Source organism: Hermetia illucens, chromosome 1, assembly GCF_905115235.1.
Source record: "Hermetia illucens chromosome 1, iHerIll2.2.curated.20191125, whole genome shotgun sequence".
NCBI lineage: Eukaryota > Metazoa > Arthropoda > Insecta > Diptera > Stratiomyidae > Hermetia > Hermetia illucens.
This window is the reverse complement of record NC_051849.1, coordinates 181,206,469-181,231,375: the sequence shown is the minus strand read 5'-3', so window position 1 is coordinate 181,231,375 and position 24,907 is coordinate 181,206,469. Positions and strand designations below refer to the sequence as shown.

The 24,907-nt window shown below is 44.1% G+C and overlaps 1 protein-coding gene across 2 annotated transcripts in view; it reads left to right on the top strand.

The window, feature by feature from the left end:
* Window positions 1–1,218: 1,218 nt before the first annotated feature.
* The window catches only part of LOC119646257 (ubiquitin-conjugating enzyme E2Q-like protein 1), a 142,902-nt gene continuing 119,213 nt past the window's right edge, over window positions 1,219–24,907 (top strand). Inside the window, exon 1 of one of the 2 annotated variants that reach the window (XM_038046658.1) lies at window positions 1,219–1,619. The gene's annotated coding sequence lies outside the window, so the exon portion shown is untranslated. The remainder of the gene's footprint in view (window positions 1,620–24,907) is intronic. The other variant, XM_038046660.1, reaches the window with a different exon arrangement.

Below are 24,907 nucleotides of genomic sequence, written 5' to 3'. Positions count from 1 at the left end.
CACGACAGCCTTGCGCTCTAACCACTCAGCTATCCGGACACCAGCCCGGCCAGTAGTTTGGTGGACTTAAAGAGGATCGTACCTCTTGCATTTACCTCAACATCACGGATCACTTCCCTTGTCGTAGACCGTTGTTGATGTCGAATGGTCTTGAGAGTGATCCTGCTGCTCGCACGTTGGCCAAGGTCAGCCTAGTCAGTCTTATCAGTTTATGTATGAGACAAATAATGCCTCTTTGCCAGTCGTTAGGCATTGATTCGCTGTTCCACACCTTGAGCACAAGTTGATGAAAACACTTGGACGCCTCCATATCTAACCAATTCAGCTGTAATTCCGTCGGCTGTGTTGTGGATGGCTTCAGTGTTCACTCTGACCTGATTGTCAGAGGGTATTCTAGGTGGTATTGTTATTCGAGCTCGGAGCACCATGCCAACGAGATAGTGATCCGAGTCTAATATTGGCCCTCTATATGTTCTGACATTCATCAAGGCTGAGAGGTAGCGGCGTTCGATCAGCACGTGGTCAATTCGGTTGAAAGTGGTAAAGTTTCGAGAGGCCCACGTATGTTTATGGACCACTTACCGCGGAAACCAGGTACTTTATAATTGGTTGACTGTATATGAAATGTACAGGTCGGATAGGCCAAACAATTGTAATCGCTACCCATTGAAGTAGAATTAACAAAGCTAGGACCAACTTAAGCTAGAAATAAACTAACAAAGTCTCACTAATGAAAAATAAAAGTTAAAAAACAAATTGAACAGGCGTCATATGTACCGAACTTTGAAGTGCATTTCACTTGCTATTATACAAAGAGATACGTTTTGATCAGCTAATGATATGTCGTTGAATGAAAGGCATGCACTCTTTTAGGCAAAGTTTGGTCAATCTTTGTAAAACAGACGCACAACACAAGATATTCGGCTTCAGAATGCGCTTATGCGGACATTTTTCTTTTCTGCATCTATAAAACAAATACATTTAGTTTCGCCTCAAACCCGCAATTGCACGGTAAAGTCGCAGCAAGCAGCCCTACCCAAGTTGCCTCTGATAAATTCCATTGCAATCCACCAACCTTTGCTTCGTTCAACTGCTTCATTCCATTCAATCGCATTGCACACAACCGACCTTGCGCAACGCCAGCCAAGTCATCGACCGTCAACCAGCTGTCAGGCGCATTCAACATCCAACTCTCGTTCAACAACTCGCGTGTTTCGCATTCATCAGTTGAGTTGACAAGTTGAACGCGTTTAGATGTGAAATTGGTCTCTGGCCGAGGTGTGTCGTGTCTCGTGTGCTCGGTGCGTGCAGAAAACTTGTTTTGGAGTAGTGCGAACTCGGGGGCGGCAGTGCGAAAATAAACAAAGCCCGTGGACGCGTGAAAACCGTAAATGCGCCTACCAGCGCCGCTTGCATAAGACCTTGTGTCGCGAGATTGTCGTGAAATCACAGGTGAAATTGGAAAGTGGCTCGCAGTTCGGTTCGGCGTCAAGAAAACGAGAAAATTAGGGTCCGCCAGGAGGAAAATCTTTTCATGGTGTATTTGGAATAGTTGCAGGGAAGCAGTGAATTGCCACAAGTGGGATAGCGGAGTCACCAAGGAAAGGCTGTGGCGAGAGGTAAACAATTGTGTTTTCCATCAAGTGGTTTTGCTCCGTCTAATTACACTAATTATCATAGAATTACATGTAGTGATTAAACGCTTCAGTTGGGAGGCTCCCAAGGTTTCCACTCCGTGGGAGTGACAAGACAATGGAAAATTCCGAGAGTCACAGTGAAACAAGAGACATCGTCCTTATTCTCGCCAAGACAGCTCGGAAAATAACAAAGACGACAGAGTGATTCCAAGGACAGGCCTCTGTGATGAATAAGCTCCAAAGAAGAGCAAAAAGTCCATGGACAGACAGAGGCGACAGTGACAAAGACCTTGCATCGTCACCAACTATTCCGTGCACGAGTCCTCCGAAATTAAACCTCACATGGGTTGTAGTGGAGCGGGGAGGCTGAGGACAGTGCTGGGGACGGGAGTCTGAATGAAGTGACTAAATTGCACTTGACTCGCTTCAGGTGCCCGTCGCCGTGGCTTTTCTCGTGCTCGCTCGTCCTGGCATCTCGCAATTGACTCGTTCGTCATCCTTGAGCCGATGCTATAGATGTTGTCCCTCAAACTATGTCACTTGACGCTGACACGGGCCGCGTATTTTAATTTCGAACATTCGCTGCGTACCCGAGCAGATCGTGCTCTGCATGTGCCTCATGCTGGCTAAACTTTCCCAGAAAAAATCGATACCGGGAAAAAGCCTTCTAGAAAGAAGTCATCCCGCAAATTGGATGCTCTTCTTGTTCCCTGCTGCTCCGATTGCCGTTGTGTTATATTTTTGGTTACTTTTCGCTTCCTCTCCATTCATTCTTGACTTTCACAACTTTCCTCCGCCCTCCCCCACAACTTGGGTGCCTCTGCGAATTCCTACAGCAATTTTCATAAGCACAATGCGAGAAAGCAGCGAAGAGGAAACAGAACCGTATCGCGATGTGATGTTCCATGCCCTCGTCATCGGAGTCTGTTTTCCGGCATAGCATATTTTATGTATATATGAAAATGTCATTGCTTTCTGCGTCCTCTTGGAGATGATTGACGTCATACGCAGCCTTTGTCGCTTCGCCTTTACCTTTACGTTTTCCCATGCTAAGCCGAAAGCCGGCTCACCCTCCTGGGGACAGGAGGCGGATAATGAACCCCTTTCAAGGCTAGATTTGGCCACGTATGCAGCTTCCCGCTCGTTGGCTTTGTGTGTTTGTTTGGGATAGGCTTTTACCCTGGCTCTTGGTTATCTGGAGGCAAGCTGGAGCTCAGATGCGGCGATTAGTAGTTGCCCATTAAAGCAGCGCTTCGAAGCCCAAGAAGGTTTTTCCACTTGGCAATGTAGAGTACGTGGTTGTAGAGCAGACGCAGATATGTGTGCTCATCTCCACGGCATCTCATTAGTATATTGTAACCAACTAACTCATTATCTTAGGCGGAAGACCAGAAAGATTCGAATTACTTCCTATCAACGCCGCCAAGCAATGAAAGATCTTTGTTTAATGAAGAATGTAGCGAAAATGCAATCACTGATAAGCCTGTAATTTTACTACTTGCTAACATTGTAAGGCCGATAAGGGCGATAAGGGTGGCCGCTGTGACACCAGACTGTCCACAGAAGACGCGTATTTTAGCGCTTCATCACATCAAAGTTCATTATTAAACGAGAGTTCAATGCTCCGTGTTATGACGAATGCAACACGACTGGGTACGCGAATAACCAGCTTTATCGCAAAAGAATCAGAAATCGGAGTGCAAATGTAAAGTAGTCGGTCAAATGGCTACATTGCGTGCTGTGAGAAATAGGGTCATCCATAATGTACTCATAATTGCAAAGGAGGGTGAATCACTCACTACATGACTCTCAAAAAAATTGGAATCACTAGTCAAGGTAGAAAATTTATTAAAAGTTATAAATGAAGTATTGTGTTGGGGAAAAAGAAATGTCATATTTGTGATCGAAATTTGACGCTTCATTTAACATACTTAGAATTATCCGCAAAAAACTCAGACAGCCAGTTTTCGCAAGCCTCTTTTGAGGCCAACTTAGTAGCACCAAGAGCGTTTTGTATGGATCGGAAGAGATGGTAATCACTTGGTACCAGGTCCAGACTATACGGTAGATGCGATAGGACATCGCATCCGAGCTCCTGTAGCTTTTGGCGGGTGATCAAAGATGGGTGATGCCGAGCGTTGTCCTGGTGAAACACAACACCATTCCTATTGACCAATTCTGGCCGTTTCTGGTCAATCGTGTGCTTCAAACGGTCGAGTTGCTCACAGTAGAGGACCGAATTGAGGCTCTGGCCATAGTTGAGCAGTTCATAGTAGATGATTCGCTCCCAATCCCACCAAACACACAGCAAAACCTTCCTGACCCTCAATCCGGACTTGGCGATGGTTTGAGTCGGCTTGCCGCGCTTCGACCACGATCTTTTTCGCTTGAGGTTGTCGTCACCATCTGCTTCGAAAATGGGTCGAATTCGTTCCGTTTCAGCTGTGCATCGCAGGCGTTGATTCGGTCCAAGAGATTTTTTTGCGTCAACTCTTGTGGCAACCAAACATCCAACTTTTTTTGGAATCCAATCTTCTGCAAATGGTTCCAAACGGTTTTATGGTCTATGCCCAGTTCCTGGCCAATCGAGCGAGTTCTCACATGCCGGTCTACTTGGATGATTTTGACGATTTTATCGGTTTCTACGACGATTGGCCTACCAGTACGGAGTGTACCTTGGACATCCACTACACCAGAACGGGCCCATAAACTTTACAAATTTTTTCGGCCGCCTTCCTTGCATTTTTATCTCTGAGGTAGTAAAAACGTAAAGTATGACGAATTTCTTGCTTGGTGGACTCCATTTGATGGCTAGAAGCGACTGCAAGCAAAGTACACTTTTCGAGCCTTTCTAAATTTTCGAATTGTTCCGGAGATTTCGTCGTGCTTCCACCTTTTCGTAGTCTTGGACGATTAGATTACATCCTTGCTTTCAAATGATCCTTTTAGAAGAAACCTGGTGCGGTTAGATGGGGGGAAGATGGTGCGTATTCGAAAAGAATTGAGTCAGAGATTATGTGTTTACTCGAGCGAACACTTCTATGGCTGCCATGGTTTAGTTGACCCTGTGGTGTTGGTCTTATAAATGGTTCTTAATATCTTTCGGCACATCCTTTTTATTTGACACCATAGACCACTATGAAAAGCTACATGAGAAGGTCGGGAAATCGCAAGCTGAACACTGCAGGTATGAAAGAATATTTACTCCTGAAATTTCTTGAGACACTTGAACTTCCTCGACTGGTCTGTGCAAAGTTTCATTGGGACGATCCACCAGTCAACCATCTTGGGAGAGTGAGCCCCACTGTATGGTGCAGCCAGCAATGCAATTGTCGCCCCTTCTTAACCCTCTAACCGGCAAAATGGAACGCGTGAATATTTTTTCAAGGAAATTTTTCTCTAACTTTGATTTGACTATTTAAATGCAAAAAAATCATCACCAACCACTTTTACCAATTATTTTATCTGGCAGGTGAGTAGAACCTGTGAGGAGAGGTCCTGTGAGACACTATACCAGTTTAGGTTAAAAAAACGTAAAACTTGTTATGGTATGCAAAATTGGATTTTAATGAAGAAAAAAACAATGAAATTTGCAAGAAATTAATACAAAAATTGTGTTCATTATTGGTCACGGTGATGAAGATCATAAAAACATTTTTTGGCAGTGGAACTACATAAATGCAGACTACATTTTCCACAGTAATATTGTGTTTTCGACGTTTTAGACAATTTGCGTGACCGTTTACCGTTCCAGCAAAATAGGATCAGCAGGTCTTCACCGAGGGAGACAAGAAATAAGCCAAAAGTTGGCTAAAATAGCGACAGCTTGATACATTAGATGGTGATTTGATAGCTTTTTAATTCAATCTGGCCCAAGCCTATCACCGAGAAAAGTAGCGAATCCAATCTAGATGAGTCGATCCCGCTACCAAAAGGAGGAAAGGCTGTTCGGTTGGATAGGTTCTTTTAACGAAACCTGTTTCACCTTTTGGGGTGCACATTTTGAGTCCTCACTCCCCTGCGCTTCACGCAATATCAGAATTAAAGTAATTTTCCACAAGATCATATCCAGCGAAAAAAAATTGTTGCTCCCCCTTTCGCATACAGAGAGCCTGCTTCCCTTAAAGCTGTGGCGGCACATCGAACTCTTTCTTTGCAACAGCTAACTTCTGAGCTGATAAGGTCCCACCTTTGAAAAGATCAGGGAGCCGGTCGTGTTGATGTGGTACTGTACATCGTGCTTAACCGGTTGGGAGAAAATAGTGATGTTGCGATACTTTCGGAGGAGTCCGCGAATGCGATGGTCGGCAATGTCCTCGAAAACAATGGAAAGTTTGTCGTTTTCGCAGGTGGAAATTTTTCCAGACGACTTTATAGAGGTTGCGCGATCTTTGCTCTATTCTGAAGGATCACCAACAGTCCATAGTGACACAGAAACTCTACACCTAAAATGGGGATGCTAATGTCTGCCAAAACGAATCGCCACGAAAACGTTCGGCGCAATCCTGTATTTGCTACTTTTGCTGATGATGTTGGTATTATTGTTGCTTTTGTTGTAGAGCAGTACGACTCGCTGCTGTTGTGCTAAAGCAACTTGTTGCTGCTGTTTGTGCGTTCTGTTGTTCCGGAGCTGGTATCACTAGGTGTTGAACTGTTTGCTTTGCACCAGGGTAGACTCGACTGCAGACGTCGGCGGAATGGACGTAAGCTGATCCGGCAGGCAGTTCGGAAGATTCTCCGATGCAGAATCGCCAGCTGTGATCCAGTTCCGATCGTTGCAGCGCTGCCCTGCCTGCGGAGGAGCAAGACTGCCACTGGAAGGCGAACCATTTCCAATTGGCGGGCGTCCTGAATATTTTGCAGCATTTGCCCTCACCGAACTTAGAATTGAGGAGTTCACGGGCAGATTTATTCCACAGTGCATTTTCGTCTAACTCCCTGGCGTGGACAGAATTTGCGCAAGCTGATTCATCGGCAAATCATGGCATCCAAAATCCTGTGCGTTGAATCGATGTCTGATTTCTTGACCAAAAAGTGGAGGGAGAGGGGGGAATTTGAGGGGGTCGCAGCTCTCCAACACTACAAGAATTGGCGGCCGCAACACACAAGCAAACGTAAGCGACCATGAGATGGTGATCTCTTTCGAGGCAGATGTCCCTTGTTATCCACATTCAGGAGACAACTCCTAAATCTCCTATTGCTGATCGCAAAGTTGTCGACCTAATTGCTCGTACGGTGTCGGTCAGTTGAAACCCAACTAACCTTATGGCAATCTCTGTGCTCAAACATGGGGCCACCAATGACCAGGTGGTGAAAGTTACAGAAATCCACAGACCTCCCACCATTATAGTTACAGTCGCCAAGACCAGGCTTTGCCATCACATATCCGAGCAAGGTGTTGTCAGAACCCATCTTGGTCAAAATGTCACCTTTAGGAAGCCTTTCCTGAACTGCGTGTAATTGCTCGTAGAAATCATCCTTCTTCACTACATCGGAGGTCTTCATAGGTGCATAGTACTATACAATTGTGATGCTCTTCAAACTGGACAAGAATCTTGCAGTCAGAAGTCTGTCAGAAACCGGCTCTAAAGTGGAGAGAGCGCGCTATGAGGTAGCCGTTAGAAACAACCCGACACCGGATTCTCGTCTGCTACCACTGGGCTTTCTAGAGTACAAAAGCACATTGTCGCAAGAGGGAGAGGAGTACTCTCCAGAGTCGCACCATTTTATTTGAATTAGTTTCAGAACGTCCATCTTATATCAGTGGGATTTCCGCTCGGGTTGGAGAAAGCGTGCATGTTGAGAATCCTCGCTACCTTTGTCGAGGAGCGTGTGCACATTCCAAAAACCAATCATATTCTGTTTTCGATAGTTGCATCCAAAGTTCTTCAGCGTGTGGTCAGTCCCTATTTGAAGCGTTGTTGATGTTTCGGTAGCAATAAAGTTTCAAAATTTGCAGGTTGCTAGCTCAAAAATTTAAGTAGTGTTTGAATACATACTCACAGGCCAATACCGTGCGTGTGGACCACCATATTTTTTTTTTTTTCAAATTATGGAGTTTTGACACCTTTTGGACCCCGGCATTCCTACCTTTTGCAACCAGTGTCAAACTAATCAGTTTCGAAAAGTACTAATCGATACCTTTCATTTGATTCCCCAAATGACTATATTCGGTGAAAAAAAATTTGTATTCGCATCTCACGAACGGTCTCAAGCGGCGCCATGTTACCCTGGGTGCGAATATTCGCTGTTGTATAAATTTTTCCGTTTCGCAAAAACGTCATTTGAAGCCACGCTACCTCACCAAGGTGCGTCTCAACTTGCGCTTGGCTTTAGAGTTAAAGTTCCTGGGTTGCTCATGCGAGTGTTTGAGGTGCGAATGTTACTTTCTTCTGGGCATATGTTATCCGGAGGTGTCTGTCATCATTGTCATTGTTATTGCCATCAGCTGGTCCTTCGCAAATTTCTTATACCGAAAAGAGGGACGAAGACGGCAACGGCTTCGTACCAGGACAGAAGCAACTCATCAGACGCTACCTCATCGCTGCTCTGAGAGCAGCGTGACCAAAGCGGCTCGCAGGTATTGTACGCTCCCTTTTATAATTCGTAAAACACAACAAGGGTCCGAATTATATTCAGCGTAAAGCCGCCCATAGTTCGGACCAAACCTTGGCCGGAGCCAGACAATTCCTTTTAGGGATTGATGCCGGACCGGACCAAATGGCGAGCAACTTGCTCTCACTCTTTATGGTCCATGGACTCCTCTTTTTGAGTTTGACATCCAAGGTTCAAAAAGTAAAGGAGGGACGAAGACGGCTACGGTTTCGTACCAGGGCAGAGGCAACTCATCAGGTGTTGCCTCACCTCTGCCCTGGGAGCAGCGTGACCGAAGCGGCTCGAAGATATACGCTCCTTCGCAAAACACAGACACGACGGTCACGTCTCTAGGATCTTATTAGGATTAGGTACTAGCACTGATGAAGGACGTGGTCTCCGAAACAATTATATGCGGAAGGAAAACAAAAAAAATTAGAGTCTAAGGAACAATACCTAGTTCTTTTCTGAATTTATATGACCATATATTTAACGCCTCGATTGACATTACATCAACCCCCGCAAAAATTTGATATAAACTCGTTGCCAATTCAATTCAGTTACTAACAATGCAAAAAAAAATCGAAAATAAACTCACAGGTAGAACTTAAATCGGCTCAGCAGGAGTTCCACCCGATGGTAATTCCCAAAAAATTTTCGATCAAAGTTCCTTTGAAAGTGTCCATTAACTTCAATCCGGAGAAGCCGAGAAGTAGCACAACTGCGGATATGTCAGGACCCTCGAAGTATGATTTTTCTGGTCCCGTGATGTCCATCCTTCACTTCCCACTCTTGCTCATGTTATACAAGGATGACATTTGCCCTGTTTCTGATTATTCAACCTTATTGTTCATAGTATCCTTTCCGCTACTAAGAAAACGTGCTGCTTGGGTGTAGTTAGGGCGATTAACGAAAATACTATTTTTAGAGTTAGCTGAATCGATGCTTTGATGTTTTTATACATGATGGACTTTACTATAATTATGAGAACATCACAGAATATTTCTCCAATTTTCATTTTCAAGTTGAATAGTTCTTGGAAATCACACGTGCTTAATTTTTAGTTTTGGACCCTCGCTTCGACCCTCGTATCCTTCATCGTAACTCGTCAATGACGTCAATTATCAGATGTATGACAGTAAGCACTTCCTCATTTTTTTGGAAGGAATCTATGATAGTTGGATTTACATATATAATTACATTCTTAATGATATTTCATTAAGTATGATTACTCGCTCTCTGCTAAGTAGTAGTAACAAAGATAGTTAGCCGCAACCAAATGGGCAGTGATACCAAAAGCTTGGTTTGGAACTGATCAAAATCATGGTTGTAATATTAAATGAACGAGGTTTTTGGCACTCATCGGGAACTTCCAAAACGATTATTATAATCATTTTTGATTAGGTTGTATTGGAAAATGACTCCAATGATGATTCGCGGTCTCTTACACAAAATAACTTAACCATAACGAGCAGAAGAGCAACCATGTTGTTTGTTGCAAATATACGGATCAAAGCATTTCATTGCCTTGTATGCACCTATTTCGAGCTAGATCTTCATCTAAATTCATTCATTCATTTACCGCTCAACTCTTACGATATTACGTTGTTCAAATTCATTTACAGCAATTGTAAATCTGCTATCTTGTTATGGTATGCAAATGGATGTGATCTGTTGCGGTTTGGCGTCACAAATTGACTTTAATTTTTATTGAACTCTGTGCGGGGCGTTGTGTATGGAACGTCGTGTTGAGCACGTTTATTGGAATTTGTGACAGTGAAATGGCTGTTAATCACGACGCACTGTGGGACTTTGTTTAGGGTTAAAAATAGTGTAAAAATTGAAGAGTGACCTTCAAGTGATTGAGCCATCATCATCATCATAAACGGCGCAAGAGCCGGTATTCAGACTAGGCCTGCCTTAATAAGGAACTCCAGACATCCCGGTTTTGGGCCGAGGTCCACCAATTCGATATCTCTAAAAGCCGTCTGGCGTCCTGACCTACGCCATCGCTCCATCTTAGGCAGGGTCTGCCTCGTCTTCTTTTTCTGCCATAGATATTGCCCTTATAGACTTTCCGGGTGGGATCATCCTCATCCATACGGATTAAGTGACCCGCCCACCGTAACCTATTGAGCCTATTTATCCACAACCGGACGGTCATGGTATCGCTCATAGATTTCGTCATTGTGTAGGCTACGGAATCGTCCATCCTCATGTAGGGGGCCAAAAATTCTTCGGAGGATTCTTCTCTCGAGCGCGGCCAAGAGTTCGCAATTTTTTTCTTGCTAAGCCTCCGAGGAATACATGAGGACTGGAAAGATCATTGTCTTGTACAGTAAGAGCTTTGACCCTATCGTGAGACGTTTCGAGCGGAACAGTCTTTGTAAGCTGAAATAGGCTCTGTTAGCTGACAACAACCGTGCGCGAATTTCATCATCGTAACTGTTATCGGTTGTGATTTTCGACCCTAGATAGGAGAAATTGTCAACCGTCTCAAAGTTGTATTTTCCTATCCTTATTCTTCTTCGTGTTTGACCAGTGCGGTATGATGTTGTTGGTTGATTCGTCTTCGGTGCTGACGTTGCCACCATATATTTTGTCTTGCAGCCCAAGATCTCGCCCCGATAGCCGCCTGCTCGATCTGGATGAAGGCAGTTTATACGTCTCGGGTGGTTCTTCCCATGATGTCTATATCGTCAACATAGGCCAGCAGTTGGGTGGACTTAAAAAGGATCGTACCTCTTACATTTACCTCAGCATCGCGGATCACTTTCTCGAGGGCCAGGTTAAAGTGGACGCATGATAGGGCATCCTCTTGTCGTAGACCGTTGTTGATGTTGAATGGTCTCGAGAGTGATCCTGCTGCTTTTATCTGGCTTCGCACATTGGTCAGGGTCAGCCTAGTCAGTCTTATCAATTTCGTCGGGATACCGGATTCGCTCATGGCCGTGTACAGTTTTGCCCTGGCTATGCTATCATAGGCGGCTATGCTATCAAAGGCGGCGATGAAGAGATGGTGCAACTGGTGTCCATAATCCAACAGTTTTTCCATCGCTTGCCACAAAGAGAAAATCTGATCTGTTGCTGATTTGCCTGTAGTGAAGCCTCTTTAGTATGGGCCAATGATGTTCTGGGCGTATGGGGCTATCCGGCCTAGCAAGATAGCGGAGAATATTTTATAGATGGTACTCAGCAACGTGATACCTCTATAATTGCTGCACTGTGTGATATCTCCCTTTTTATGAATGAGACAGATAATGCCTCGCTGCCAATCGTCAGGCATTGATTCGCTGTCCCATACCTAGAGCACAAGATGATGAACCACTTGGTGTAACTGGTCGCCTCCATATTTAACCAATTCGGCTGTAATTCCATTGGTTCCTGGCGACTTACGATTTTTTAGCCGATGAATTGCAAGGACTGTTTCTCCTAAACTTGGTGGTGGCAGTATTCGTCCGTCGTCTTCAGTTGGCGGGACCTCCAACTCGACGATGTTCTGGTTGTTCAGCGGCTAGATTGAGCCATACCTTCCAAATAAAATAAGAAATTGATGAAAAATTCGACATAACACTGTTCGGAGAAAATGAACAACATTTCCATACAACGTGTAAAATGAATTCGTTATAATCTTCACGAAAATGATAAGACAGCCTTTTCAATTTAGAGTATATACGGCTCTTATAGCCAAAGTAGGAAGGAGGCGGGGAGAATATGTTCGTCGTATGAGCAAGTCATTATCGAAAATATAAGTATCTTAAATATCTCTGGAATTCGCAGCGACACTTATCCTGCATCTGCGAAAGGAATTTTATTTTAATCACGCTTACTTTTTTCATGGAAAGTGTGGGGAAATTGCATTTAGGTACAAGCAAAATCTTAACTGAGCTCTCACTCTTTTTTCGATTGCGAAGTGCACTTAATAAAAGGCAAGGCAAGCTATGTGGTTGTGACAAGCGATACTAAGCATCCGTTTGACAGCCCTGTCTGGGGCAAGAGATGTGCCCGTCCGCCGGACACGCAAGCAACTAGGCAAATGTGTGGCGTTCCCGAAGCCTGAAGAGCCTGGCTCTGCCTATTTCGTCGAAGCTAGTGGAGGGCCTCTGTTAAAAGTAGACTCCGCGCTTTGGTGGTCGCGCGATAACCATCAAAAACCGGCTGGTATGTTGAACGTTGGTGTTGGAGCTGTAGGTAGCCATTATGGTCACAGGTCTTGCCTTTCGTTTGGCTTGGCCGTCGTAGTCGTCTGCGAGAAGTTTGCTGCCAATCCTGCTGAGTTGGTGCACGGGGAGAACCTACGACCCCCGGCGACCTGATCCTCGACAAGAGACACGGTATTGGATAGACTGGATTGTCCCACCTATTACGGGAGGCCATAACCAAATTAAAGTCGTCTCCGCCAACTCGTCATGGGCAGGCAGCGGTCCACACCCCTAGGGAGCTCGTAGTCTGCACCCGCATTCTGGTGAGAGCTGATGCCATCCGGAAGCCGCTACAGCCACCATACAAGGGCCCCGTTTGGGACCCCGAGCTTAGAAAGCACGCGTTCAGTTTGGTGTCAGCTGGGGGCGGAATGGCGGAGTATTCCTCCGTTACTGTTTCCAGCCGATGGCGCATATGACAGGCACGTCGCACATTTGCCTAGTTGCTTACGCGTCCGGTGGGCGCGGGCATCGGTCGTCCCAGACTGGGTTGTTAATAATACTAAGCTCCCACAGCTTATGGGCTGTGTAGGCGGACCTTTACCGCGGCATGGGGTGTTAGGCCTCAGGTAGTAATGTGGATATATGTTGCTATCATTAGGCTGATGTTCGCTTATGCATCCGTAGTGTGGTGGGTTAAGGTGAAACAGAAGAGTTTTCGCTGTAAACTAGTCACACTGTAAAGAGCTGTGTGTCGGGCTATCACTGGTGCCATGAGCACCACATCAGGCGCAGCTCTGAATGCATTACTCAATTTGCAGCCCTTGGATTTGTTTATTCAGAGCACTGCAATGAGAGCAGCTCAACAATGGACGTGGAGGGCACAACGCATTGGAAGAGTCATTGGGAGAAATGAATCTAGTTTTCCCAATGCCTTCCGATTCTCAGATCCCCATACATCTGTTTGGTAGAAGATATGATGTTATCTTGAAACGGAGAGAAAACTGGAACGAACCAGAAGAATGCGTGTCAGGATATACTGACGTTTTCTACACTGAAAAAAAAAAAAATTGAAAATGGTTCTGGAGCAGGAGTCTACCTCTCGAATAAAAGCGAGTAGTGGGGTTTTCTTTGGGACAATACGCAACGGTCTGCATCTTCGGTTGATCTGGCTTTACGGAACTCATACTGCCGATCTGAAAGGCCGCCTTGGCTCTCAACAATCGGAAGTAATCTATTATAGATTGCCCGCTCTAACATTTTTTCCACAGTGCCCAAAAGACGTATAGGTCGGTATGAGAATGGTTCACCTGGAGTTTTACCGGGCTTAGGCAGAAGTGCCAACTTCTGCCGCTTCCATGCCGCTGGAAATATTCCCTCGGACATGCACGCTTCGAACAACTCAGCAAACATGTCCGGCCTGGACTTCACGGCAAGCTTAAGGGCCTTCGGTACTCCGTCCAGGCCCAGCGCTTTATTGTCTCCTATTTTACCGCAGATCTCCAGCATTTCGTCTCTGGTGACTGGCGGAATTGCTGTCAGAGGTGGTTGGAATGTGTCGGTGCTCTCCTCTTGCTGGGGGAATAACCCCTGAATGATTTTCAGCAAGAGGGTAGGACACGTGATCTGCGGAGATGAACAGCCTCTGAATCGTCCCATCACGATTCTATTATATAAGCACTCACTCACGGGTCCCGTACGTCCCCTTCTGATCAGATTTCCTTAAAGCATTTCCTCTTTCCAACGAAACTGATAAGACTAACTAGGGTCTCCCTAACCAATGTGCGAGGCTAGATAAAAATGGCAGGCTCATTCTCGTGACCATTCAGTATCAACAACGATCTAAGACAAGGGGATGTCCCACTATACATCCTCTTTAATCTGACTTTGGAAAAAGTGATCCGCGATGCAAATATTAACACAAGGGGCACCATCCTCCTCAAGTCCACCCAACTACTAGCCTACGCTGATGATATTGACATTATGGGAAGAACAACCCGAGATGTACAAACACCCTTCATCCTGATCGCACAGGCGGCGATTGGCGCTGGTCAGATAAGAACAATAAAGATAGGAGACTACAAATTTGAGACACCATAATTTCTCCTATCTAGTGTCACAAATCATAACCAATAACAGCTACGACGATGAAATCCGCGCATGGCTGTTGGCAGCAAACAGAGCCTATTTTAGCTTACAAGAACTGTTCCGTTCGAAACGTCTCAGCTTAGAGTCAAAGCTCTTTCTGTACAAGACTATGATCTTGCCAGTCCTTATGTATTCTTCGGAGGCTTGGGTTCTTAGTAACAAAAATTGCGAACTCTTGGCCGCGTTCCAGAGAAAAGAGAACAGGTTGCAGTAGGCGGGTCACCTAATTCGTATAGGTGAGGATGATCCCGCTCGGACAGTCTATAAGGGTAATATATATGATAGAAAAAAGGGCGAGGCAGACCCTGCCTCAGATAGGGCGATGACGTAGGCCCGTAGGCCAGCTTTTAGGGATATTGAATTTGTGGACCTCTGCGCGAAACTGGGATATTTGGAGTTCCTTACTAAGGCAGGCCTAGACCGTATACCGATTGTTGCGTTCTCAACCATGATGTCATGAGGGGATGGGGGTGCTTGATTTGAAAATATTGAACTACAATCAAGTGTATTCTCGTCGCTAGTTTTTTTTTTCGAGAAACAATTCTCTAGCTATTTATTTTAGGCTACCGTCAATAATAAACTGTTCCCCGTGAAATTTGGAGAGCAGAGAATAGAACTCGGATATTACCATTACAGCAGAAGATCCATATATGGAAAGAGAAACCCATTCACGAAGGGATTTTTTGTTGTTAAGTTTTCTGTTATTCGAGGCAGCAACATTACTTACTTCAATATAGGATGTTTCGCTCCCAACAGATAACTATAAACTCCAAAATCTTGCGTTAAGATATGGCTTCGTGGTAAACATCACTCTCATTAAAAGTATATTCCGTCGAGAACCATCGGGTCAGACTTCTGTTAAAACATACTGTTGATACCGACCACTGTGTTGATTACAATAGGCTCGATCTAGTTCTGTTTCTGTAGGAAAAATGAGCGATAATCGACCTATCCTTATCGTTGGATGGAAACGTTGTTGAAAGCGACAAGAAAATATCTGGAATTACGACCTCTTGACAATATGAAAAACATGGAGATGTAGGTTTTCTGCGATTTTACTTTAGTCGATATCGTAATCCTGAATAGTGAACGATATACCTACACGCTGTGGTAACAAGCCGATAGGACAAACAGTCATAAAGTGGGGTCCAGGCATTTTTAAGATTTTGTATAAAACCTTGTTAAAATCGGTTTACTGTCTGTCTGTCTGCCACACGCATTTTTCTCAGAGATGGTTATAGCGATTAACACCAAATTCGATGAAATGGTTCGAACTGTAAACGCTCACGCATAAAGTGAGTTACATCTTTCTATGTCGAATTTTAGGGGGAGGTTTCTATACATGCAAAAGGGTGAGCATTTTTTTCACCAAATGTAGTCTTGTGGGGTATCAAATGATAGGTCTTGGTTATTACCTTCCGAAGCCGGTCCTAGTTTTGACATATGATGGAAAGTTGGGGAGTGCGGGGGGTCGTAAGTGATCATTTCTTTAACGGACCCATTCTCAGAAACTACCGAAACTAAAAATCTGACAAAAATCAAGAGGCTGGCACTAAATGGTACCTAGGCTCCGAAATACTCCATTTGGATATCTGTTCAATTTTTAGTAATTGCCTGCAAAGCCCCCTTAAATTCATACTAGAACCACATCAACTGCAGCAATGGCCATAATATAGAGCATGATCCTACCAAATTTGGTGGAAATCGCACTTATGCTAACAAAGTTGTAATAAGTCAAAGTTGCCGCTTCTTTCCAAATTCAAGGCTTTGAATGTCAATATTACGCGAACGTGGATATTCTCGCATAAGATATGCATATATTACGTGTTAGGTACTAATGGGACAAATGCACACTCAAATGCCTTTATAAAAGAAATACACGAAACCTTTCATACCTGAAGCGACTTGCTTTTTTTTGTATTGAAAATTAAAATGAAATTCCTTAACCTGCACTTTGAGTCCTTTATCTGTTTGACAACAGCTTCCATAAAAAGGTATTGATTTGTAATATGGCCACCATCTTTTATTATTATTATTATTGTTGCAAATTTTCATGAGTTTACGGAAAAATACATATGTTGAACTTACTAAATATTCCTCCTACCTGCTATATCCTTTATGGCTCCTTTTCTAGCGTCTGTTATCAAAGCAATTCATGTTTCTAGTCACGTCGAAAGAACTTAGGAACACATTTTGATATACATATTGAAATTACATTCTCCACCCTTAATTTTTCTAAATGCAACGTATCAGAATAAAATATGTTTGGTACCAAAAACTTATCTTTTATGTAGATAAACGAGTACCATTCGTTATTAATGCAAAATTTCAACAGTTGGACAAATATTACCACATCCAAATGTGGAATTGCTAGAAATTTCAAACCGCGGTCGTGCTAGGTCAGGTCATGCACAAAGTATCTACCATCTCTGAGTCTGTATTTTCAATTTTCCTTGAATTTCAAAGATGTTAAATTGCATTTTAGAGGTCTCCTGCTGAGCGACGGGTAGACACATGTAAGCGTGGAACATACGCATGAACATTGTTAGATAACACCACCACAGTCCCGCCGCCTGCCTGAAATATCGCACTTTGGACAGATATTACCCGACATATCATCTGGGATGGCATTCAACATACAACCGGTACCCGGAGAGCTAGATGGATGGAGGAGTGGTGAATCAGATTGCTGCCATTATCTCCTCTTGTTGTTTTTTTTCGCCGACGAGTGTGTCATGCGTACAAGATTCATGTATCTTTCACTTTCAATATAAACATTCCTAAAGCATTTCGATTGTTAATTTGATTTTGTTTTTGTCGCTTGTGCCTAATGGATGTTATCTTAGCAATTATTATTCTCTGTTTTCGATAAAAAGGCAATCATAGATTGACGACCTTGCCCGCAAATTATTTGTAGATGTGATGACTTGCCTCCAGCACAGGTGAGGGGCTTCAAATGTCAGTTGGAAACTTATTGCTCTTTTACACATTGTGAAATGTATATTCTAGGCAATGGACTCGAAAGTGTAAATGGTATAAGTACACATAGGTTTTGGATACGCACCAATCCACCGTAATGGAGTTGATTTCTCCATCACTTTCGTAATAAAATGCCAAACATCATCAACGCTAATTGCCAGCTTCTGTAGTAAACATTGTTCTTCCCATGTGCATACTTGAGAAAGTCTCCTCTTAATTGTGATGATAAAACTAAAATGACCACAATCTTAATGTTGATTACTTCACGTAATCTGGCTAATATTCACACAGCCTGTATATTTTCTCCGGATATTGCCTTGTCCTTGAACTGAAATTCAATATTGCGAAAGTACTTGGAAACCGTATATCTTGTTGGCATAGCCAAATGCTCATTTCTTCCTACACATTCAGGCATCCTTCATAGCAAGGCTTTTCGTTGATTTCACCGAAGGTTCCGTGATGCTATTACTTCTACTTCATGCTCTCTTGACCGACATCCTCTCATCCTTGAATTTCCAGCAACAGTACATCTTCATTTTCACCGACGACCTTCTCTACTCGTACACAGTTTGCACATGTAATCCTAGTATCTGTCTAGCTTCCAGTACGGTTTTATTTAATTTTTCAATCAAAACTTTTTTTCTCCTCTCTTGCTGCGACCTTAATAGCAAAATTAATGTTTTCATATGGCTCGCCGTGATCCTGCAGGAAAAATGGCAAATATGTAGGCTGAAATCGGTCAAAGGTCAAAGGCTCAAGTATATTTACTGTTGGTGTTGAGATGCTATCTACTTGTTTGAGGGTTTTATCATATAGAGGAAAGAAAAAAAAAAATCTGAGGTCGTTGTTTATAGACCACACCGTGGTTGCTTTTCTGTTGTCTTCCTCAGCATTTATGAGAATGGAAATTTACTGCAAGGTGACTAGATGTGCTTGTGCTCGTATTAATATCGATCGAAACGTAATTTCGTTGCTTTCCAACAGAGCGTAAAGAAAATTGATAAGATGGTTTCCATTTTTTTTCATTTCCTTACAGCGAAGATACCAAACTTATAACCTTGAAACATCGCAATAGTAGCTATCTCCGCTATACAATTTCATAGGAATAAATATTCGTAAAGGAAATGAATTATTGCGGATATTGGAAGAAAAATATGATTCTTGTTTCATACGAAAATGTTTTAGGTTAATTTTACCATTATACAGAGTGAGTGGGACTGATTCCATAAAAAAGATATTCATTGATAACCGTATATTCACATAGTAAATCAAAATTTCTCTTCAATCAGCGTCGTTCGCCCTGTCGTCCTCTACAGTTCTGCTGACCGACTATCAAATACAATGAACGGCGCCTCGCCCTAATAGAGACAGAGAGCGTAAGACACCATGATCATATCCTTAATGAGGACATCCGCTATCGATGTAGGGTTGCATGGATTGTGTAAAAATTACGAAGGAGGTGTTTTCGATATTATGGACATGTAATTGGCGCTGACGAGAACTCACCCGCTAAGATCAGTCTAGGCATCGAAATCGATGAGAAACGACCAGACGGCCGACCAGAACAACGATGGTTTGATACTCTAGATCGTAAGCTGAGTGCCTCTGGAGTTTATTCAAATCAGGCCTTATACTAAGAAAAAATTGGGACAGGGTATCGGCTAGTTGCTTGGTAGCTTCATCTCTGTACAGGGAGCGCACATCGTCATTCCGTTGTCGTTGCCGGGTTCATCCAAGTCCGAGGCTCCTCTTGTGGCTTCGTAACAAGTTGTTTTCCGTGTAGGGTTGTCAGCCTTACCCAACCCCCAACCTGGAGGACCAATTGGTATAATTTTTTCCGTTTTAGGCGCGGGAGACTCGCCTTTCCAGCGGTCACCACGTGGGGATGGAGATAGGATTTGTTATTAGAGCTGTTGGTGTTGGTTCAGCGGGCGTTCCCCAGGTTTTATGCTCCATCATCATCATCAACGACGCAACAGCCGGTATCCGGTCTAGGCCTGCCTTAATAAGGAACTCCAGACCTCCCGGTTTTGCGCCGAGGTCCACCAATTCGATATCCCTAAAAGCTGTCTGGCGTCCTAACCTACGCCATCGCTCCATCTTAGGCAGGGTCTGCCTCGTCTTCTTTTTCTAGCATAGATATTGCCCTTATCGACTTTCCGGGTGGAATCATCCTCATCTATACGGATTAAATGACCCGCCCACCGTAACCTATTGAGCCGGATTTTATCCACAACCGGACGGTCATGGTATCGCTCATAGATTTCGTCATTGTGTAGGCTACGGAATCGTCCATACTCATGTAGGGGGCCAAAAATTCTTCGGAGGATTCTTCTCTCAAACGCGGCCAAGAATTGGCAATTTTTTTTGCTAAGGACCCAAGCCTCCGAGGAATACATGAGGACTGGCAAGATCATTGTCTTGTACAGTAAGAGCTCTGACCCTATGGTGAGACGTTTCGAGCGGAACAGTTTTTGTAAACTGAAATAGGCTCTGTTGGCTGACAACAACCGTGCGCGGATTTCTTCATCGTAACTGTTATCGGTTGTGATCCTCCACCCTAGATAGGAGAAATTATCAACGGTCTCATAGTTGAATTCTCCTATCCTTATTCTTATTGTTTGACCAGTGCGGTTTGATGTTGTTGGCTGGTTCGTTTTCGGTGCTGACGTTGCTACCATGTTCTTTGTCTTGCCTTCATTGATGTGCAGCCCGAAATTTCGCGCCGATAGCCGCCTGCTCGATCTGGATGAAGGCAGTTTGTACGTCTCGGGTGGTTCTTCCCATGATGTCGATATCGTCAACATAGGCCTTTAAGTACACCTAACTGGACTTAAAGAGGATCGTACCTCTTGCATTTACCTCAACATCACGGATCACTTTCTCGAGGGCCAGGTTTAAGTGGACGCATGATAAGGCATCCCTTTGTTGTAGACCGTTGTTGATATCGAATGGTCTTGAGAGAATCCTGCTGCTTTTACCTGGCCTCGCACATTGGCCAGGGTCAGCCTAGTCAGTCTTATTAATTTCGTTGGGATACCAACTATCATAGGCGGCTTTAAAGTCGATGAACAGATGGTGCAACTGTTCCCCATATTCCAACAGTTTTTCCATCGCTTGCCGTAGAGAGAAAATCTGATCTGGACCAATGATGTGGGCGTATGGGACTATCCGGCCTAGCAAGATAGCGGAGAATATCTTATAGATGGTACTCAGCAACGTGATACTTCTGTAATTGCTGCACTGTGTGATACCTCCCTTTTTATGTATAGGACAGATAATGCTTCGTTGCCAGGAGTCAGCCATTGATTCGCTGTCCCACACTTTGACCAAGTATGTTTGTGGCCGTATTAATGATAACGTTCTTCAAGTGATTGTGAAGATCATTTGTTGATGCTTCATCTGCAGGACATCTGTTAGCTGCGTTTATCGCGGCATCCATTTCCCCCTTCTAGGTGTTGCGGACGACTTTGTTGTGAATGGCTTCAGTATTCACTCTCACCTGATTGTCAGAGCGAATTGTAGGTGGTATTGTAATTCGAGCTCAGAGCATTATGCTAACGAGATGCTGATCCGAGTCTATATTGGCCCCCCTGTATGTTCATTCATCAAGGCAATCAACATGTGGTCAATTTGGTGGAAAGTGGTCCCGTCTGGAGGGGCGCACGTAAGTTTGTGGACGGCTTTCCGCACAAACCAGGTACTTCCAACAACCATTTGGTGCGATACTGCTAGCTGAATAATCCGCAGTCCGTTATCATCGGTGCTCTCTCTTTATCTGGCCGCGCGCATTGGTCATAGTCACAGTTTTATCCTGGCTATGCTATCATAGGCGGCTCTAACAGTTCTTCCATCGCTTGCCGCACAGAGAAAATCTGATCTGTTGCTGATTTGCCTGGAGTGAAGCCTCTTTGGTATGGGCCAATGATGTTCTGGACGTATAGGGCTATCCGGGCTAGCAAGATAGAGGATAATATCTTATAGATGGTACTCAGAAACGTATATAATTGCTGCACTGTGTGATATCTCCCTTTTTATATATGAGACAGATAATGCCGCGTTGCCAATCGTCAGGCATTGATTCGCTGTCCCATACCTTGAGCACAAATTGATGAACCACTTGGTGTAGCTGGTCGCCTCCATATTTAACCAATTCGGCTGTAATTCCATCGGCTCCTGGCGACTTATGATTTTTTAGCCGATGAATTGCGCGGATTGTTTCTCCTAAAGTTAGTGGTGACGGTATTTGTCCGTCGTCTTCAGTTGGCGGGACCTCCAAATCGTCAATGTTCTGGTTGTCGAGTAGTTCATCAAAGTACTCAACCCATCGCTCGAATGCCCATTCTGTCGGAAATCAAATTTCCCTCTTTGTCTCGGCAGGATGAGCATCGTGGTGTGTAAGTCTTCATCCTGCTGACTTGTTCGTAAAACTTGTTGGCCTGGTGCGGTTGCTCCTTGACTTTTTTAGTTCATAGACTTGTTGGTTCTGCGAGGCTTCTTTTTTCTGTCTGTGAAGTCGCTTCTACCCTCGCCGGAGTTCATGATAAGTCTCTGCGCGTGCCCATGTTCTTTGAGAATGCAACATTACTCGGTATGCGGCATTCTTCCGTTCCGTTGCTAGTTTACATTCATCGTGAAACCAGCCGTTCCGACTCTTTTTGCGGCTGAGGCCAAGTATGTTTGTAGGCGCATGATATGGTAACCTTCTTCATGTGATTGCGAAGATCATTTGTTGATTCTTTCTTCTCCAGGATCTCTGTTGATTGCGGTTATTGCGGCATCCATTTCTCCCTTGTAGGTGTTGCAGAGGGCTGTGCTGTGGATAGCTCCAATGTTAACTCTCTCAGCGTTTATTAGTAGAGCTGTTGGTGTTGGTTCAGCAGGCGTTCCCCAGGTTTTATGCTCCATCGTGGGTACCAATCCACGTTTCTCCCTGGGGCCTATACTACCCTTTGACCACCTAAAGTATTGCCTCATGATTATTGATCGATTCACACTGTGACCCTGACCCTCTGAAGGACAGTACATCACAGTCATTTGCTGAGTTTCTCTATCGTGAGTGGATTCCACGCTTTGATGCCTTCGTCGTACTCATCATAAGGAAGCGTGAGCGCTGCGTATATTTTGAATAAATCATGTGCCTCTATTTATATTGGGATTTTCGTTGGAATTAAATAACTGTTAACTATATACTTCGATCATTTCTTCAAAACCTGAAAATAATCCGGGCCGCGGAAAGACGAAAAGGGACTGTCAAGGAAATTACAGGAAGGAACAAAAGTCGAGCGCATACAAAACATCATCAACAGGTCTTAACCATGACTTGAACTTCGCTCTTAAGGAAGGTAGACTTCCAAGTCAAGACATACTAGTGAACATCAACGTAGCCATTCAGTATCGTCCAATAGAGAAAAAAAAATCATAGGAAGAGGCTTAGTTAAAATTAGGCTAGATGATACGAAGAATAACAAGACCAAAATAAAGAGTAACGAATCAGGTGTCGTCCAGAGCCCCAAACAAAAACCGGTTTAGTACGTGAGTGCAAATAAAGAAATACGATTGTCATAGTGGAGAAGGAGAAGTACGACAAAGCAGTCACGAACAAGGTGAATCCAACTCTTCGAAGGATTAGATGAGATTCTGGCTAAGATATGTGCATGATATTGTTGCCGTGGTCAAAAAGCAAAGCGCCGAGTCCATTTTGATAAGATTCAACAATCTCCATAAGAAAATTGTCTTTACAATTTTCCGCGAAAACGGAAGACGACCTGGATTCAGTCAACGCCGACAACGAGCCGTAAGAGGAGGTGAAAATTGATGGTCGGACGGGGACTCAGGAGCATCATACATGAACAGATTATGCTGAGGGTAGCGCAGATAAATCTGTAGCACTCGAAGAAAGTCTTAGATAATCTGCTGGTCTTCCTTCTAGAGGAAGACATCCACGATTAATACAGAAGCCTTAGTTCGGACGCTGAGCCATCAAAGGGCTTGAAAGCAAATATTTCAATTTATTCCACAGCACAAAAGATACTAATCGGGACAGATTTAAAGCATATATTCTCGACAGGAAGAGCCTGCACGCTTTTCTGTGTCCGTATCTAACGACAACGATCTAACCGTAAACAGAAGCAGGCGGAAGTGGAGAACGTGTATATCTCCTCGCCTTACTTGGCTCACGACCGATCAGGTCCACTAGAGAAACTACAATATTTGACGCCCACCATCATAGCAAAAATGCTGATAAGCTGAGACGCCAATGCAAGACATGCGCTTTGGGGCAGCATCAAAATCAACGAAAGAGGTGATTGTAGGGCAGCACACCAACCTTCCATTTTTTCAGCTCGGAGAACTGTGATGACTGGGAGGAAGTCCTTGATATCGCCTTATCGACAATGGGACTTTCAAGGTTGAGAACATCAGAGTGTCTGGCCAGAGATCTTTATCAGATCACAATTGGATACCTTTCAGTCTAAATCTCACTGTAGAGGTTCCCTACCTTTTCAGAGTTCCCAGAAGGATGGACTGAAGGAAGTTTGGTCATGTTATCAAGAACAAATTCGCCGGTGCGTAATTTGCAATGAGCCTCTCGAAAAGACATTCGATACTGCATTCAAAGTCTCGTGCCCTGCTAAATAGAACAAGAAGAAATTTTCATCGTGATGGAATGAAGATCTGTCCAGTGTCAAGAAGAGAGGTTAAAGAGGTCTTCTAGATCCACTAGGAGCACCAATACTGATAGCCATGCAATGACTGGCTGAAGGAAGCGGTTCGGGCTGGAGTATTGTTAGAACATCGAAAGCATGAGCGAATCTGCGAGATTCATCTTTTCTTAAGAGATTGAAAGGCTCCTGGCGCTGCTGGTTCAGACGGACTTGCCGCCAGCGAGGAAAACAGTCAAAGGCTTACTTGGAGGGTATGCAACCTAAGTGGTGTGAGATTATCAAATTAGTAATTACCAGCGATAAAATCGGCTGGGCTATAAACAGCTCCTCTGCATATAAATTCTCGGGCCCGACGACATAATGGCAATCATATTGCAGAAACAGCAAGCGAAGGTTATGTCGTGGCTTGTAGAGATTTACCGAAGCTGCATTTCTTTCGGATACGTACCACACGTATCGCACGCGGGCAGTCGTGGCTTTGAGACCATGAGTCCTTGAAGACCATAGAGCACGTCCTGGGCATCCACTTAAGGGCGGTTATGGAGAGAAGTTCCAGCACACCCACCTCAAAGGCAAATTAATAGAAACCGCTCTTGACGAAGTAATTATCACGGATCGCTGCACTACAAGCAATATCCTCTAGCTGCCTTCCTGGATGTAGATTAGGCACTCAATAACTTTAACGCTAAAGCCAGTAAGGAAGGTCTAACCAGAATAGGATTGGAGAGGTATCTTACGCATT